Raw genomic sequence first — 19,566 nt, forward strand, 5'->3', positions numbered from 1 at the left:
GGGGCTTAATCACTGATTCTTTGCTAATATAGATGATGAAGAAGACCTTATGGTCATCTTTTGAACTGGCTTCAAACCTAAGTTCATAGTCAGTCTTGCATTTCGTAATGGTAAGATTGAGGGGCTTACTTATCAGATTTAAAGTCCATTAATAATGATGAAGATCTTTTATAGATGTCAGGACCTTTTTTATAGAGTTTGTTGATGTGGGATTTCTACTATAAAGGTTTGTTTTAAACTTGCTATTGCAATTTTGCCAAATGCATTAAGATGCCTCAATATATCCATCAAATATGGAGTAACATTCAGAGGAGTAGGCATCAGCTTCAAATACATTTAATATAATGGCTATACCATTTTTGATTTTTAATAAGATCAGTAAATAGTATATATCTGGTTTTGGAGTAATTCCAGGAAGTAGAGGTAGTTAATATGGGCGTTGATGCACATTTACAGAGAGAAGGTCACAGCAAAATGATCAGATTTGATTATTGAGGGAATAATAAGCAGGGTGTTAAAATAAGGGCTCACATTCGAGAGGACAATGTCTAGAAGACTGATACATTTTCTGGACAAGGAGATAATCTGGGCAAGTGTATTTGTATTTACAAAGTGAAGGAACTGAGAACTCTCTAGGCACATGTTGTTTGTAGTATTTATGCCAGTTTATGTGTGGATAGTTAATGCTGTCCATAATAAAGGTATTCGGTTTGATGCTTGACATCTCTAACTGCTTAATGTATTTTGCCTGCTCTGAAGGGCCCAGGGATAGGGTTCTCCAATTATATATAATGTAGCAATTTATTTTAATGAGTGTTACTCGCACTTTAACCAATTACAGATTTATATTGCGGAATCTGGTGGGAGACAATAAAGTTAGGAATAAATACAGATCCTTCCCCAGCATTGCCAGTGGATCTGAGTGCATGATAAGCTTTGTATCCTGGAAAAGAGGGAGTGGTACTGCTGCAGTGGAACTGCATTTCTATGATAAGCTTTGTATCCTGGAGGGAGTGCCATCAGTGCAGTAGAACTGTATTTCCATCAAATCTTTGTATCCTGGAACAGAGGGAGTGCTATCACTGCAGTGGAACTGCATTTCCATGATAAGCTTTGTATCCTGGAACAGAGGGAGCATTATCACTGGAGTGGGACTGCATTTCTGTAATTAAACAAATCCTTATATTTACAAGAGTAAAGAATTTCTCAAGTTAAGACATTGTATTGTTTAGGCTTCTTTTATTCTGTAGTACAACTTTGACTTTACATGGACTGGAATTTGCTATACAAGGATGCCCATCAGGTACTCTCTGCCTACAGCTGGTGCTAGGAGGTTAACAAGAGTTATATGCAATATTAAAAACTAAGGGGTGAGAGCTACAGCCCATCCCTGGAAAAATACACACGGGATCTCCCTAGGATGGCACCAATTTACTAAGCCATTTTTGAAGCCAATTATTTATCTATGAACATCTTTCTTGGTTAAGGATGAATTCTGTTTAATGCTAGGATCTTGACTTCTTTGAAGACATGAACAGATACCTCAACAATGTCTCTCTGAATCTCTCACAGGTTAGAATGAATAAGGTTGCTGACCCAACATGGCAAACTACAAAGTCACGATCATAAATGGAAGCAATGCAATGAAATAAGGGCTCTAGTGACCACCCTACTCCTAGCATCAGAAAGGTATCTGTCATCCTATCCTTTGCAAAAGTGCTGGATATTATGACTGTCTGTCTTACAATGGAGTCACCAATATTATCTGGGATATGCTGCATGATAATGGGGCCTTAAGGTTACAGACTTTTTGTACAGGTGACATCCTGCAATAGTAGTAATAGGAGGAGGAATTATAGCTGCAGGTCTGTGGTATTAGTATTTTAATTACATGGTCAAAGCAAGCTAGTAGGATATCTAGGTGGCCTATTAGACTTAGGCAAACCTTTTAAACTGCTTCAGCAAATGCAGGGGAGAAACTGTTGTGCTGGGTAATGTAGTGTTGTGGTGGTGTTCACTGAGTGTGAATGGGATATAGAGAGCCTAGCCTCTCACATAGTGGAATCAGTGTGTTGTCAGTAAAACAAGACTCTTGCTACACTGCCTCAGGAAAATGTGTGTTAATATGCTGGTTAAAGATGAGGCTACAGAAACCTGCATTTGCATATTGACAGGTAATGTTTTTGAGGTAAACTAATATCACAGATACCAATTAAAAGCATTAAATACAGCAAAGGTCCAAAATCAGAGCAAAACTGTGGTGGCTGTGGACATGCAATATAAAGCCAGATTAGTCACAAAGGTGGGGAGGTCTGGTTTTGAGCAACATTTTGTCTGAAAATAATTGGTTACACATGATGGTGGTCTGTATGCTGGGCATATTCACCACATTGGTAAATTAAATTAATTTGATTAGTTTAGGGGGAGTCCTATCACAAGGGCAGCCATGGTGGTGCAGCGGTTAGCATTGTCACCTCACAGCAAGAGGTTCTCTGGTTCGATCCTTGGCTGGGGTACCTTCTGTGTGGAGTCTGCATGTCCTCCCTGTGGTCACGTAGGTTTCCTCCGGGTGCTCTGGTTTACTCCCACATCCCAAAGACATGCTGTAGGTGGATTGGACACTCTAAATTGGCCCTAGGTGTGTGTGTGTGTCTTCCAGGCTGACAACTCAACACCGTAAAACCCGACTGCCAATCATGAGCAGACAGGTGATCAGCTGTGGTGACCCCTAACCGGGAAAAGCTGAAAGAAGAAGAAGAAGGAGGGGTCCTGTCACAAAGCAATACTTCTATTCTTACTAGCAAATGCCAATGAAAGAGAAACAGGAGGCAATTTTGTGGTGAAATTAGCATAAGAAGTGGGCATCTCCAGAGCCACTGGTTTTAAGAACACAACAGGACCAGGGTTGGACAGTGGCAAAAAATTCACACACAACAATCTATTCTATGAAAGAGGCAGTTCAACTGAAGTTTTTCAGGAAAACCTTGAAATCATATACCAAAAATGCTGCTCTCAAGCTTCTCCCAAAGCTCACAAGTAATTAACGTACTATAGTTCACATGAATCACTAAGAAACACGAGCTTTGCTTTCACGCCTAAATAGAGCTTTAAGTACTCAAGGAAAAATGGACTTTAAACAACAAATTTCAATAAAAAGTATATACTGCAGTCAAAACATGGTAAGAATATAAACAATTCAAACCAAGAAATATGTTTTTTTTTTTCCCAAATAACAATCTGTTCTCTTACACAGGTATACACTTGAAGATTTATCTTTTTAATGTTAACACTACATTAAAGCACAGTCTATATTTTATATGCATTTCTATGGCTATCATTTTTCATGTTATATATCTAAGGTGTTGCTATTCTTTTGAAAATAACTGAATTTTGTGACAACAGCATTGAAAACATGTAATTTAATAATAAATGCAACATTTTAAATGGGAATAAGTTATTTTAACTCTGCTAGACATACTTCTTAAAAGCTGGCTATCATTTAATTACCATTTCATTATTTTTAGATATTTCAAAATTCAGTGGTCTAAACACATTAAAAATATCTTAGAAACATGCACATTGTACTTACTTCATGTCAGTTTTTGTCTAGTGCAATCACATTTTATTTTATGTTAACAAGAGAATAATGGTCTGTGGAGAAGCAAGAGAAACCATGGATCTCATTTGTTTTACAAGTACATTGTCGCTTTTTTCAAATTAGCCTAAATGCCTTTAAACACCAGTACAAATTTTCAGCATAACTGACTATTATCATTTTAAAGAAGAAACATTCTTACTAGCATATTTCTTTTTCACAAAATATTTATATATGTTTGGCTTATAGTTTTTAACTTGATTCTTCAGGATATGTTCAACAATCTAGGGATGGATATAGGCTGCTAGAGAACTTTCTACAGCTATTAGGTATAAATGAGTTACATGTTCATATGAACAACTATTTTTAACTGACCAGTAAACATTATTTATTAGCTCTAAAAACAAATAAAATTATTATGTGTAAATGAAAAAAAATCTACATTGTAATAAAATGATCAGAAGTGTTTTGTGTAGTAACTACTAGGAAGTATGTTTATGTTGTCAAATTATGACATATCATGCTATTATATTTTCTAAGACTTAGTATGCTTTTTAGGTCTATTTCTATTTACCCCAGTTAAATATAAGAAGCATATTATTTTTCATAAAAGCTTCTCCCTTTCCAGCAGAGTCAAAACCTCCTCCCAAAAGGTGCTACTCAATATTTTCAAGAAAAGAAAAACTAAGGTGTTATATTCCCCAAAAATGATCCGTGTATTTGAAAAGTACACTCTTTTGTTGTTTGGATTTGATAGAACAAAAATGCTCATATATTGAATTGCTTCTTTAGTACTGATAGCAAACTTGATAAGAATCCAACTTCAAGTATCCCCCCCCTGCACAAGTAGTATATCTTGGATCATTTATTGAATCCATCCCCATTGTGGGTATTCTGCCACCCATCTCTCAACTAATATAAATGCCCCCCAGGGTTGCACAACTTGCTCCCAGCAAAAAATAAATAAATAAATACTATCCCTGTTGATTGACAAGTTCTCCATGTATTAGACCAATATCTTGTTTTATTTCTGCAAAATACAGCCCCCCCCACTTATTTTGAGTTGTTACCACACAGCAAGAGGTTCTCCCATTTGATTCTCGGCTGGGCTTGGGAGTGCCTTCTGTGTGGAGTCTGCATGTCCTCCCCGCGGTTGAGTAGCGTTCGAAAGACATGCATGCATAAATGGGCATGCCTTCGTTGAAGGTTGGGTGTCGAGCTGGCACCTCGGCATTTCATAAAATTCTACTGCCACTCATTAGCAAACCACCGCAGTTCCACTGTGGCGATCCCTTACCGGGAAAAGCCGAAAGACAAACAACAACAACAGTGTCTTCCAGAGAGTTAGTTATTGGTATTGTGACTATGCATTTCTATTGTTTAAACTGTATTGTTTTGAAGTTTTTGGTAAAATACAATATAAAACAAACTGTGCCCCCACACCTCCCTTAACTATAGATACTAACTCCAGGATCATACTACAGTGGGGAAAGGGGCATATACCTTTTACTTGCCTTACGGTACTCTACACAGTGCCATATATACTAAATTCATTTCAGTGAAATAAGATTCAGCAAAATGAGTTTTCAGTAATTTGAGTTTTCAGCAATGTGGTCAAGATGAAATGAAATTCAGTGAAATGAGATTCAACTAAACAAAGTAAACCCATATACACACATATGTAAATGTACCAACTTCATGATCACAAAATAATCTAGGGATAGAAAAACAATCCATCAAGGGTGAAAGCTACATTTCAAAGAGCTTGCTTCATGCAGGATTTTGTTTCTCACTTTTATGGGACACTTTTGCTGTAAAGCTGTTGCCAACCTCAAGTTCCTCTATTAAAAGTGTCCCCTACACCTCCATCCTTGGAGGCTTCGTGTCACGCTAGTTAACCCACATCAGGGACAGTCTCCCTTCTTGAAGAGCTGCTGCATTCAGTGAAGTCTTCTAAGTTTAGATTCCTAGGGTTCTCTCTCCATGGTGTACCACAAAGCAGAATGGGACATACAAACAGCCATCATACTGTAGCTTAGACTAGCATTTCCCCTGGCTCTGCATCCAGTTTGCCAGTGTAGATCTGTAGGTTGGGCAGGCAAAAATAAGGTGCAGTTTCTGGGATTGTAAGTGTTTCAGGCCCTTAGGTTGTCCAAACCTCTACAACCATCCTGCCTCCCGGCCAGTCCAAATGGAGAGATGATAAGTCACTAAGCAAAGGAGTGTAGTACTGCTGAAACTGAATTTACCCTCAAGTCTTGGTCAGTACCTTCACGACGTAGACCTTGTTTTTCACAAAATCTCACCAAGACAACACTGATATATAGACTGTATTTTATAAAGCATATATCATGGACAGAAGTAGGTCAAAAATTAAAAAAGATAGCTGGGTGCACAAGACCCAGGATAAAAAAGTGCCCAATCCTGGTAGGTGCACTGGTGCCAGGACTGAAAAAAATGACAGTGTGAAATCCTCAAAATACGGAAACATTCCTACAGTGGATCCAGGCCCAGGAGGAGGATACCCCCCCCCCCACTGTTGTAGAGGGAGGTAGCAATCAACAAAAATCACAAAAACAGATAGGCCAAAGAAGAGCCATAAAGGTGATAGATTGGACTACTGAGGATAATAAAGACATTATGTATTGTTACTATTATGCAAAAAGCCCAGAATTTCCAGACATAAGATATACAAAAAGATTAAGAGAGAAAGTAGAGGTAAGAAAAATACTTCCACAAGAAAATCTGCCAGAAGCTTCAAATAAAAATCTGTGTTTATTAATGCAACAGATTTGTGAGAAACATTATGTAGACCAAGAAACATTTATCTGTTTGGAAAAAGAAGTATCTGAGGGAGTGTGAAAATATAAACAACAAAACCTAGAGATTTTTGAAAAGTACAAAAAAGAAATGTGGACATGGGAAAGAAACAGAGATTTGATATGGTACAATATCTATGTAAAGTCTAAGGCCAAATTAACCAATACAAAAAAGGCAGCCCCAAAGATATTCTAAGAGAAATATAGGGAAAGGAATCCAGATATGGAAAATTTCACAACAAAAAAATAATATCACAAAGTAGAAGTTAAAAAAATAGAAGCTGAAGCTATGGAATACCTGCAAAGTGAAGTATTTGGTGTAGAAGGTCTAACACAGGTTACATCACAGCCCGATGGAGTAAGTCCCCAAAGTAAGGAGAAGCAGAAAGTTCAGGAGACATCTGAAGAAGAAATATGGACATGGGAAAGAAAAAGAGATTTGATATGGTGTAATATTTATGCAAGGGAGAAAGCAAAGCTAATCGATACAAAAAGGGCAGCACCAATGATACTGAAGAGAAATATGGGCAAAAGAATCCAGATATGGAAAACTTTACAACTCAAAAAATAAGACAATAGGAAAAGTAGAAAAGAAGATTAGTAATGGAGAAATTAAAGAAATAGAAACTCGGGTTATGGAGTACCTGAAAAGTGAAGGATTCAGTGTAGAAAATCTAACTCAGAAAGCACCACAGCAGGATAGACTAATGGACATCAAAATTAAAGAGAAACCAGTGGACCAGGAAACAACTGGTCAGTTACCATATGAAGATATTTTGAAGCCTTCCACAGGAAACCAGTATAAACATTCACTTGAAGCTGGACAGCAAGGGAAGGAACAGGAAAGTGTGGCAACTCTGATGCAGTCAATTTTGAAGAGTGATAGGCCAGTGAGCTCCCATATGACAGAGCAATGGATGACACAGGATGAAATTGAAGAGAATGTGCCACAGGAAGATGCTATAGATCTTTCTATAGAATGCCCGCAGGAAATGGAGAGCAAACAATGTGCCCTCAGCTTAGAAGAAAATGAGCTAAGAGAAAAGTTGCTTGATTTAATAGAGTTAGATAGACATATTCAGATCAATGAAAGGAACAGACTGCAGAAGGTCAATAAAACCCAAAAACTCAGAAGTTTAATAAAACAAATGAACACAGTAATTAGGACTGTCCATAGAGATCTGTGTGATACAGCAGAAGTAAACAGGATATATTACTGTGCAGCTAAATTAATAACAGATAAAATTCTACCACAAGAACACAAGGAAGTATGGGAAAGGAAGGGGAGAAATTGAATACCATCATGGAAGTATCAAATAGAGAAAACTATAAAGCAATTAAGACAAGAATTATTAGAAGAGAACAAAAGAGGGAACAGATCAACAAAAATACTCAGAAAGATAGATATGATAAAAGCAATGCACACTATCAAAACTGATCATGATTTATCATGCACTATTGGAAATAATAAGCTAAAGATAGCAGCACAGGCAGAAAAACTTAAAAGATACCCAGATACATATTAAGGAAAAATACAAAATAAGCAATTTATTGATGACGCAAAAACCTTTTATAGAGAATTGGAAAACAAGGTAAAAGGAATTGAAACCAAAAAAAGAAGGAATAGATACATTTTGTATTTATGAAGATAATGTGGAACATAATAAAGATGCTAAATGGATAGAATAAGTAAAAGAAAGAATAAGAAGTTCAAAGGTACAGGATATGAAATGGGGTGAAGTAACAGCCAGAGAGATTAAAATAAAGTTAAAAAAAGCCACTAATTGGAAAACTCCAGGCCCAGATGCAGTTCCTAATTTCTGGTTAAAGTATTAACATAATTGCGTGAAGATTTAGCCATGAGTAAGAAGTATTTATATGCACACCCTGAACAGACACCAACCTGACTAACAACAGGAAAAACAATAATCCTACTTAAGAGTGAACCTGCAAGCTACCCTAAAAAATATAGACCAATAACTTGCCTTCGGATGACATATAAACTATACACTGGAATTGATGCTGACAGAGTTTATAATCATTTAGAAGAAAATTCAATCATGGCAATAGAACAAAAGGGTAATAAAAGCAACACAATCCAAAAGAGTTCCAGACCAGTAACCACAACAAGCCAGGAAGCAATGAATAAAGTCACAGCACAATTCCACAAAAAATACATTTATTCACCACAAACAATTCGTTAACTGCTTTCGTTCAAGTGTATACTGAACTTCATCAGAACAATGAAGTCAATCTCAACTTAGTAATTATACAATTTCAAAAAATCACATGACCAGTAAAGACTGAACACTTAAATCTTCATTTAATCTTGGTTGAACATGTGTGCTGTTCATTAGCTCCTATTTTAAAATTTAAGTATTATAATATTTAGATGTGTGTGTGTGTGTGTGTGTGTGTGTGTGTGTGTGTGTGTGTGTGTGTGTGTGTGTGTGTGTGTGTGTGCGTGTGTGTGTGTGCTATGGGGTTACTTGGTTAGAATTAGAATTTTAAATCTTTGAGTCTTTAAATGTTCAGTCTTTGCTGGTCAAGGGATTCTTTGAAATTGTATAATTACTAAGTTGAGATTGACTTAATTGTTCTGATGAAGTTCAGTATACACTTGAACGAAAGTGCTTAACAAATTGTTTCTGATGAATGCACATATTTTCTGTGGAATTGTGCTATTATTTCGTTCATTGCTTCCTGGCTTGCTTTGGTTACTGATAATAAAAAAGTCATATGGAACAAAGGATCATTTGTTGCTAAATCAAGTCATAATGGACGACTGTAAAAAGGGGAAGAATCTAAGTATGGCATGGATTGACTACAAAAAAGCATTTGACAGTATCTCGCATTCATGGATAAAAGAGTACTTAAAATGTATATGATACACACTACATTGATTAATTACATTACAATGACCATGAAACCGTGGCAAACCACTTTGCAATTAAGCCATGATAAAGGACAAATTATTATTCCAGGGATAAAAATTCAAAGGGAGATATTCCAGGGTGACTCCCTGTCACCACTGCTATTCTGTCTTACCCTTAACCCTTTACGCTATCTACTTAACAGATTAGGCCATGGCTATAATTTGGCTCCTAGAAAACAACAAATTGTAAAGACTTCTCATCTTCTCTTTTTCGATGATTTAAAACTGTATAGCTCATCAGATGAGGAACTGAAAGCACAACTGCAAGTAGTTAAAACTTTTTCAGATGATATAAGAATGTTATTTGGTCTTGATAAATGTGAAAAGCAACCTTTAAAGCAGGAAAACTGCAACACCAAAAAACATCAGTTTGGGACAAAAATGTAATATAAAAAAACTTGATCAGGAGGGAGTGTATAAATATTTGGGAATTGATTAAGAATGAACAATAAAACATGAACAAATTAGAAGACATGTGTTAACTGTGAAAACAGCATTGACATCTAGGAACAAAATTCAAGCTATAAACCAATTTGCTCTTCCTGTCCTAAGTTACAGTTTTGGAGTGACTGACTGGCCCCAAAAGTTGTTAGATAGATTAGATAGGAAAACAAGAAGGATGCTTCATCAAATGATTTCTAAAACTCAGTGCATACCAAGAGTATATATTCCCCATTCCAAAGGAGGTATGGGCCTCCTTGAAATTGATTACATGTATAGATTAGTAATCATGGGACTGCATGCATATCTGCTGACCTCACAAGACCCAAATGTAGTGAAAATTTTGAAACATGAGGAGAGTAAATCTAACATGACTTCTCTGTTTAGTTTAGTAGAAGCATACTGGCATCAAGTTAGAATGTAAATCAAAACAGATGTACATAAAAATCAGGCAGCAACTGAATGTGTCAATAAACAAAAGAAAGAATATAGGGTGAAGGATCAGCTGAGGAGGCAAGAAATGTGGAAAATGTATCAGTATAGTTGCAAGTACTGAAAACTCCTGGAAGAACCTCATGTTGATCAGGATTGAACAAAGGAATGGTTAAGGAGAGGTGAATTCAAAGCAAAAGATGAAAGGTTAATATTGGGGGCCCAAGATAGTGGGCTACATACACATTGGTTTACAAAGTCCATTGAACATGTGAGAGAAACAGACAAATGTAGGTTTTGTAAAACAGATCTGGAAACATTTGCACACCTTGTTCCTAGTTGTGACATACTAATGGCAGAAAGACTGTATACTGAAAGGTCTAATAATGTGGTAAGACTGTTGCACTGGGCATTGTGCAAACATTATGGTACTGAAGTGGCTGAAAAACAGTAGAAACATGAGCCACAAAGCATCATAGAAAATTATGATTTCTACATCACATGGGATCCCCCATTACCAACAGTTCAAAAGATAGATGTGAGAAAACCAGATATAGTGGTTCATGAAAAGAAGACAAAAATAGCATTGATCATTGAAATTCCTACACCCAGTGACTACAGTGTCTTGTGTACAGAGAGACACAAAGTCATAACATATCAGGATTTGCAGGCAGAAATGAGAGCAATGTGGAAGAAAGATATGCAGACAATTCCAATAGGAGCAGGAGCAACGGGTCTTATTAAATACAATCTACAATCATATTTAGATATATTACCAATGTACATAACTACATACAAATTGCAGAAGGGGTCATTACTCAGCACATTGTGGGTGCTGCAAAGAGCACTTCTGGCTGATATCAAAGATTGAAACAGTACTAATTTCATGACCTTTAATCATACTTTGACTTAGGAATGGGGTCCATTCCTGTCATGGTATTAGAAACCCAAAAGTCTTGGAGAAACTAAAAAAGTGATTATTGTAACATCATCCCCCACTGGGGTATAACCTCATTAACAGGGTCCTCTACCCATAATAAGCATGCCCATTCTCCATGCCAGCATTGTTGGGCACAAAATTAACTAATTGAATTCAGGTTCCTGGGCCTTTGTGAGGGTTTATCTCTTGATGGCACTATGCTGATTACTCTCTCAGTAAATTATAGTTTAGCTACATGTATGTGTCCTATTTTGGTTTCACATTAGAATAAGCACTGATCAATACAAGACTTTCTTTTTAAGGAGGAATGTAATTCAGGTGGTATAAGCTCTTGAGTTTAATTTTGTTTATTTTGTTTCTAGTTTGTACTCAAAATTCTGTTTTTAATCCCCCTTGGGGCATCATGCAACTGGCAGTACCCCATGTCCATGCTATGTCTACCAGTATTATCTCCTATCCCGTCTCCTGGTCTTACTCTGATAGTGCTGGAACTGATTGTGGATCTTAAGGACATCCTAAGGGCTCAGTCATCACTGCTTCCATCCTGGGGAGATTTGTTTTTCTTTATATTCCCTACCAACTCCCTTGCCCCACCTCCCACATTTGTTGATTAGGTCTGAGGGCAACTCACATCTTTGACTCATGTCTCCCATAAGGGAAGGTCATCAATGAATGCTTCCCACTTGCGATGGGCATACTCATCCCTCCCTGCCACTCTGTCAGTTGCCTAAGTCACCATTTAAACTCAGGTTGACTGGGCCATAGCTAGTGCTATATCTCTCTACGTCACTGGAGTGGCTAATATTCAAAATTCTTTTTAGCTTTATTTTGTGCATAGTTTGAATTTAAAAGCTGGAATCTCATTGGTTGTTTTCTGGATCTGAAACAAAGTGCTGTGTTCACTGGTCTATAGAGACACAAACTGCTGGAAGAAACCCCACTTTCATATGCTGATTGTCTGAGAATGATTGAGAATCATTGCTAGAAAGAGGTTATGACATTTGTTTTTATAAAATATGTCTTGTTAAAGATTAAAGTAATCAGGTTATGTAGTTGTTTTCAAAGTCTGTAGTTAAACTCCAGTTGCTTGTGTATTTTGATTATCTTATGGAGAATTGCTTTTTACAGAGTGTTCTTGTTTCTTATGTTTAATATAACTCCAGCTACCCACAGACCCTGTTTAACATTTTTCATTCAACTCAAATATAATATCATTGTCATTTAGACAAGACACATCAGTAATTATCACACTAACACTTTACTTTCTACATGAGTTTAGTCTTTATTTGTTGTAAATAGTGCATACTACAATTGTATACATTCTGTACATTTCGGCTAGCTGATAATGTTATTTTGCGGATGTGTATCATCATTTTATTCCTGCTATCCCTCAATAAATGCACTTCTGACTTTTTCTTTATTCCCTGGCTGAGACTGAAATTGGTCATGTGATCAATGCTCTATACTGGTAAACAAGTTATAGATAATGCAAGTGGTGAGTTGCTAGCTAAGTAAAAAGCTGTAGGTTAAGTTTGAATGTTAAATGTCTAATACAGGTGGACTAAAGTGAAGACAGTCTTTGACTAGAAAGCATATCCACAATGGAATTCTGTCCAGTAAGTCAGCAGAGGTATATTGTTCAGAGGCACATCCAGCTGTTATACAGCTTGCCTTGCAGTATCTGGAACTGTTAAGAGAAGGGAATAAGTTCTGCTATCACAATTGTTTCACATATTAGGTACTCATATTCTACACACACACACACACACACACACACACACACACACACACACACATATATATATATATATATATATATATATATATATATATATGTATTATACACACACACACACACACACACACACACACACACACACACACACACACACACATATGCATGTGTGTGCGTGTGTGTGTCTGAGTTTTAAGAAGTGTATATGTCAACCCTTCTTTATTCTGCTGCTTATCTGCTGTTATGACTTTGGTGTTGTAATGGATATGCTGTTTACTTTGTCCAAAGTAATTCATAAATTTGGATTTTGACTTATGGCAGTTTCAATTAAAGCAGAATTTAAACAATCATTTAGAGTAGAACAAATAAATTCTTATGAAATGAAACATTGCCAGCACATGCAAAAAAGAAATAACTTATCTCTGCTTTCACTGTGGCATAAATTAGCAAGTTAAGTGCACTCACTTTTCATAAAGTATTCTAAAATAACATCAGACAGGATAGAATAGCGTATCATTTTACATGATGTACTGCCAAACTATGCCCTCTTTAATCAAAGAAGAAATAAATACAAAGAAAATCTATTATACTGAGGGAAAAAAATAAATGCCATTCAGATTGACTAAAAAAATATTGCACTGAACTTTATTGAGATGCTTCCTCATATCTGGGCACTATAAAATACCTAAGGGAAAATGGAATAAAATGGCTAAGTGCTGAAATAAATAGTATACATTTATGAGATGTAATATTGTAACATTTCCAAGGTGAAAACCCAGTGTAGCAAGTCGAAATGTCTGTAATAAGCTGGGTATAAGTAAATCAGGGACAAACTCATCCAGTACAGACCCTAGTAATTACAGCATTAGAGTATACCAAAATGAAAACAAAAAAGATAGAATGCCATTAGACTGCTGTATTTGTACAAATTAATACATGAAAACTTCTGACTGTGCCACAACAAAGTGAGGATGAAAATTATTCTATTTTAAAGTGCACCACGGCACTTTCAGAGTTCATGAAAATGTGAACATGCAAACCTAGGTCTACTTAATGGCATGTGTCTGTGTGTCTTCATGTCCTGCACACTGCCCAGCCAAACACGCAAGCTGCAGCTTACATACCAATCCCGTCTAACAATGAAAAAGCTTTTTCTTTAGGATTCAGAACACAGGGCCAGTAAAAGTTATGGTGTTTCTTTGGCTTAAATATGAAGGCAGCTTACCCATGTACACTGACACCTAAGTGGTCATGTCAGAACCTAAATACACATCACACAAACTATTTAAAATGCTTAAATGCAAACAAATTTTGGCCACAAGATAAAAAGTGCAAAAAGGTATCCCACTGAATTCCTAAAACTAACCATCACATCCATCTGATTCTGTATGACTTTTTCTTATGAATTATTGCTTATTGGAGAGCTTCACCTCCAAAACTGGAGTAGGCTATAATAATTTACATAAAAGGTTAAGCCATTCACTGAAATGGCTGCTTTCTTTCCCATAGCCCTGATTTGTCTGCTGTCGAAAATATTTAAACACGTATGCTCTCATATCATGCAAGATATCAATAATTAAAGCATGTTTTGCCTTATAGCCTTATTTCCCTACAGATCAAAAAACAAACACAGCATTTTGAGACATAACAGGATCAAACTTCATGGAGCTTCACCAAGGCAATGACACTGCTACGCAGTTCCTACACTTACGTAAAGCTACTGTTGCTGTCAACCTATAGGTTCATAGGTTCATAGTTTGGTACTAAGCTATCGGCCCTAGGGACTATACAAGCCTAGCCATAACAATTCCCTGGCTATTTCTTCCCACACTATTTACTTCCTTGGACCCCTGTCTAGCAGGGTGACTGACGTGATCCTGGGATGAATTTCCTATCTCCCATCCAATCGTCAAGGTTCTTTTTAAAGAGGGCCAAAGAGGTGCTCTGCTTGACATGTATGGACAGTCTATTCCAGAGTCTGGGGAGTCTCTGGGTCAGGAACCTATCCCTCCAGCATGTTTTGTTCATTGTGATGACAAGGTTTAGATCCCTGGAGTGTGTGGCTCTGAGGGATTGGATTTCTTTAAGTGCAGCATGTCTAACAGCTCTGGGTTTGACATGGCCTTGTATGTTAAGCAGAAATCACCTCTGAGTAGACAATATGCGACAGAGTATAGATGGAGTTTTTTTTAGATGGTCAGCATAGGGCATCTACTTTAGGCCTGTGATTCATTTAGTGAGGTATTTCTGCAGCCTTTCCAGTTGTTGCAGATGTCTTGAGAGGTACATACCAAATGGGCCATTGTATTCTATAATGGGTCTAATGAAGAATGAGTACAGTGGAACAATGACCTCCTTTTTTCTGAATGAAAAGCCATTAGTGATGAGGTGTGCCACATAGAAGGATTTCCTGACTGTTGTGGCGATGTGGTTATCGAAGGTGAGACCAGTGTCCACCTGTGTCCCTAAGTCTCTTATCTCACTTTCAGTGTTTAGTGTACAACCACCTATGTGGTAATTCATGGGTACATGTTTTTTCCCAAAGGGGATAACTATACATTTCTTGGCATTGAGCTTGAGCCCATGGCTCTGGCACCAAGTATATGTTTCTGTAAGGCCCTTTTGTAGAATATCCACATCATTTGGGGATTCAATAATGGCTCCCAGTTTGCAGTCATCTGCAAACTTTGTTAGCCAGAGTCCCTTACTGTTGGTCTGTACTTCAGAGAAGTAGATGCCAAACAAGAGCAGTCCCAGGACTGAACCCTGAGGTACTCCACTTGTCACTTGTCTGAAGCTGGATTTGGAGTCAGTTACTTTTACAGTATGGGTTCTATCAGTAAGCCAGTTGGCAACCCATCGAGTGACATAGGGATTAATGCCCAGCTTAGTAAGTTTATCTATGATTGCAGAGTGAGGGATGATGTCGAAGGCCTTGGCAAGGTCCAGATAGGCTGTGTGGACCGCCTTACCCTTGTCTACAGCTCTGGAGACTTATTTGAAGAAGTCATTCAGGTTCAGGAGACAAGATTAGCCCTTCATAAACCCAAACTGGGTGGGATCCAGTGTTTGAAGGTTTCCAGTGTCTTTGATTATAAGTTCCATGATAATACATTCCATGGCCTTGCAGATCAGGCTTGTCAGACTGAAGGGGTGGTAGTTCCCAGGATCTAAGGTGGATCCCCCTTGTGGAGTGGGATAACTAGCTGTGCGCCACTCAGTGGGCATGAAGCCTGAGGTGAGACTATGATTAAACATGACACTTAGGTGAGGTGCCAGTTCATTTTGTAGTACATGTAGTACACAGCCCAGAATGTCATTTGGTCCCATGGATGCTGTATTCTTAGCTTTGGAGAGTGCATTTTTTACCTGTGTGGCCATTATTACCAGAATTTGGCAATCTTTCGGTATTGAGATGGGCCCTTTAGGGGATGAGAGGGGGGTGAACTTGGTACTGAATCAATCTGCCAGGATATTGGCAATATTCTTGGGATCAGTATATTTAATGCCATTCTGTTGTAGCTCAGAGCAGATCTGAGCATTGCCATTTAGATTCTTGACATAGCTATAGAATGCCTTGTGGTTGTCTTTGGAATCTTTGGCAATTTTATTTTTATAACTAGCTTTGGAGGATTTTATGAGGGATCTCAGCTTCTTACTGAGGCTGGTAAGGGAGTTTTTTGCATCCTGGGATTTTCCTGTTTTCTGCAACAGTTTCTTCCTTTTTTTGTAAAATTTGTTTATGGTAGGGGACCACCAGATTGGATTCCTTTTTTTGGAGGAGAGCATCTTGGTTCTTTCTATTTGGGATGGCACGATTCATGCACGAGTGGATGTGTTCGCACTGTGCCTTAGTGTAAGATTCAGCAGTCGAACTTTCAGTTCCCGTCTGCATGGGTGTTATGAAGTTTGTCACTTCTGACTTGAGTAGCATGAAGTTGGCTTTGGAGAAGTTTTTTACGAAGGTGTCCTTACTGGGGGTGGGGGTGGGATGTGGCTGTCAAGGGTGATTAGCTTATGGTCAGACCTAACCAATCAGAGGGTGACCATAGGTGTGGAGCATCAATTTCTCATGTTGGTAATGACCAGCTCTAGGATATTGGAGCCCCTGGTGGGACTATGGATTAGTTGATCCAGGGCATTGGAATTTATGAATTCTATGAACCGTTGGGCAAAGGTGTTGGTACACGAGTAGTTTTCCCAGTTAATGGCAGGGTAGTTGAAATCACCCAGTATTAGGGTGTTTGGTTGTGTCTGAATATTTTTCAGTATGTTTAGAAAGGTGTAGTGAGAATCTTGGGGCATGGTGGGGGATCTGAAGCAACCTACAATTTTCATGTTACTTTTCTGTCACAGGACTACTCACTTGTAGCTTCTTATGGGTTTAGCAGCTTTCTAATAGGCTGTTCTCAGGCTGCTAGTTGAGAATTTCATGCTTCTTTCTCCCAGAAAGGTCACTTAGATGTGTCATAGGGCACAGCACTAGGCACCTTTGTTTCAGGGGAAAATATACAGAAATAGGGTGGTGCTGCCAGGCTGACAAAACATGCGGAGGAGTCTGTGCACCACCCTTCCATGTATCTGCTGTACTATTTGCACTTCCTTTTTAATTTGATTTTTACTCATGTGTTCTGATTGCAGACTCTTCTACATCTTTTAAAGACACCAGCAAGTTGCATTAATTTTCCAGTACTGACACTGTAGTGCAGTATAAGTGGGGAGATGCACATCAGAGTGTGCCACCCTTCAGGTGAGATGTTAAACCAAGGCCCTATCTGCCTGAGCCTGTTAAACCAAGGCCCTATCTGCCTGAGCCTGTTAAACCAAGGCCCTATCTGCCTGAGCCTGTTAAACCAAGGCCCTATCTGCCTGAGCCAGTGGTAGCTCAAGTGGATGTAAAATATCTCACAGCATTTATTGAAAAAAATGAGTAGGCAAAGTTCCCTGGTGGCATGGCCACATTTCCCATAGCCAATATGAATACCTCCTTGGGTCTCCCCTAAAAGGAGGCAACTGTCCTAGTATAACCCAGTTAACTAAAGTGTAAATAAAAATAAATAAAGAAATAAATTGGATCATGCGTAATAGCACCTGTGTCAATGTTGCCAGTTCTACTAAATGTCTGTGAGCTTTCTTTGATGATGAAGTCATAGTTAAATATGTATAGTAACTTCTTGAATTTGGAAAATATGTAATGCGCTTTTAAGAGCACTCCAGTATGAGGAGTGGGAATATTTTGACAGAGCTGTAATCAGAGACTACTACATATTAGCATAACAAGGTCTTAATTGCCAGTTACTTGGAAATAAAAGAAAGGAAATCCTGAAGGGCTAAAATCAAGTTGAATCCACACCTAGAGGATCATCTGAAGGAAGGCTCATGAAGTATGGAGTGTGAGATTACAGATAAGGGTAACCTGTGTAGTACACCTTGTGGAATCATATTGCTATAAAGACAGAATTTGGATCTGGGAGAGACTTACAGCCTTGGATTTTCTTTTTCTGTGGGTAGCCTGTAACTTTGTGGGAACATGTGACTAAACACTGTTGGTAAGATGTAAGTAAAGGTACTGTATTTGCTTTGTTTTGAACTGGAAGCTAAGAAGGCAATTATTTTGTTTTATTGAACAATGTAGATGAAAGAATAAACCTATTTTATTCAAGTCCCCCCCCCCCCAATGCGGTACTGCAGGGTCAGCAATTTGGAAAATTAATCCAATCACCTGGACTAGGAATAGAACCTACAGCCTTATGATCTTCCAGCACCAAAAGTAAGTAGGCTATCTGATAAGCCACTGACACTGAGAAATTAAACAAATAATATATTGACTGCATGTTGAATATTACGTTTCTAAATAATTTACAAGTTAAGTTAATATTTTATTTTTCATCTTTGTGGCCTATTTTTGGATTACATTTCTAACTGTTTATGAGAATCATCACATGGCACTTGCTTGGGTACAGACTGTATTTTTGTGATTAATTAAGTTTTGCATACAGTGATAATTGTTGTGTCTATAACTTGATGAGATACATGGAAAGAAATGTTCAGTAGAAATGCATAATAATTACTGGCTATAAGTAGAATGGACAACGTGAGAAAACACTGCATTGTCTGTTTTGCAGCTGGCATCCAGAATACGATTTTCACATGAAATCTATCAAGTTGTAAAATGATGTGATTAAAGATACAGTGCAGTAATGTTAACTGACCAAATAGTCCAAATACAAGTTCTAGATTATTTACGTACCACAAATATAACTGATCAGATGAAATTTGTATAAAAAATTAATAAGTCATAGAACTGTTAAAAGTAAGCAGGTTAGGATATACCTACTGCGTTATTTCATATTTTATCAAATCAGTAAAAACAAAAATGAAAACTCCAGCAAAGCTAGAACTTCCACTGAGTGACTTCCCAAACCTCCTGTATCAGAGACACATGGGATATATGCAAATGAGGCTTATGACCATCAGGTCTTTTAGCTCAATGGCAATTCTGAATGCCCATGACTTGTTTCACTATTTTAATGGGCAACTTCAGGCCAATAAAGCCAAACCCCACTAACGTGGATATGCATATTTCAGCCTTGTTATGACCTCATCAGCACAGCACAAGCAATATCAGCTGGGTATAACAGCCCTGTGTTTCTAATGCTTCATCAAACA

Source organism: Protopterus annectens, chromosome 10.part0 (genome assembly GCF_019279795.1).
Source record: "Protopterus annectens isolate FY-2018-M chromosome 10.part0, PAN1.0, whole genome shotgun sequence".
NCBI lineage: Eukaryota > Metazoa > Chordata > Ceratodontiformes > Protopteridae > Protopterus > Protopterus annectens.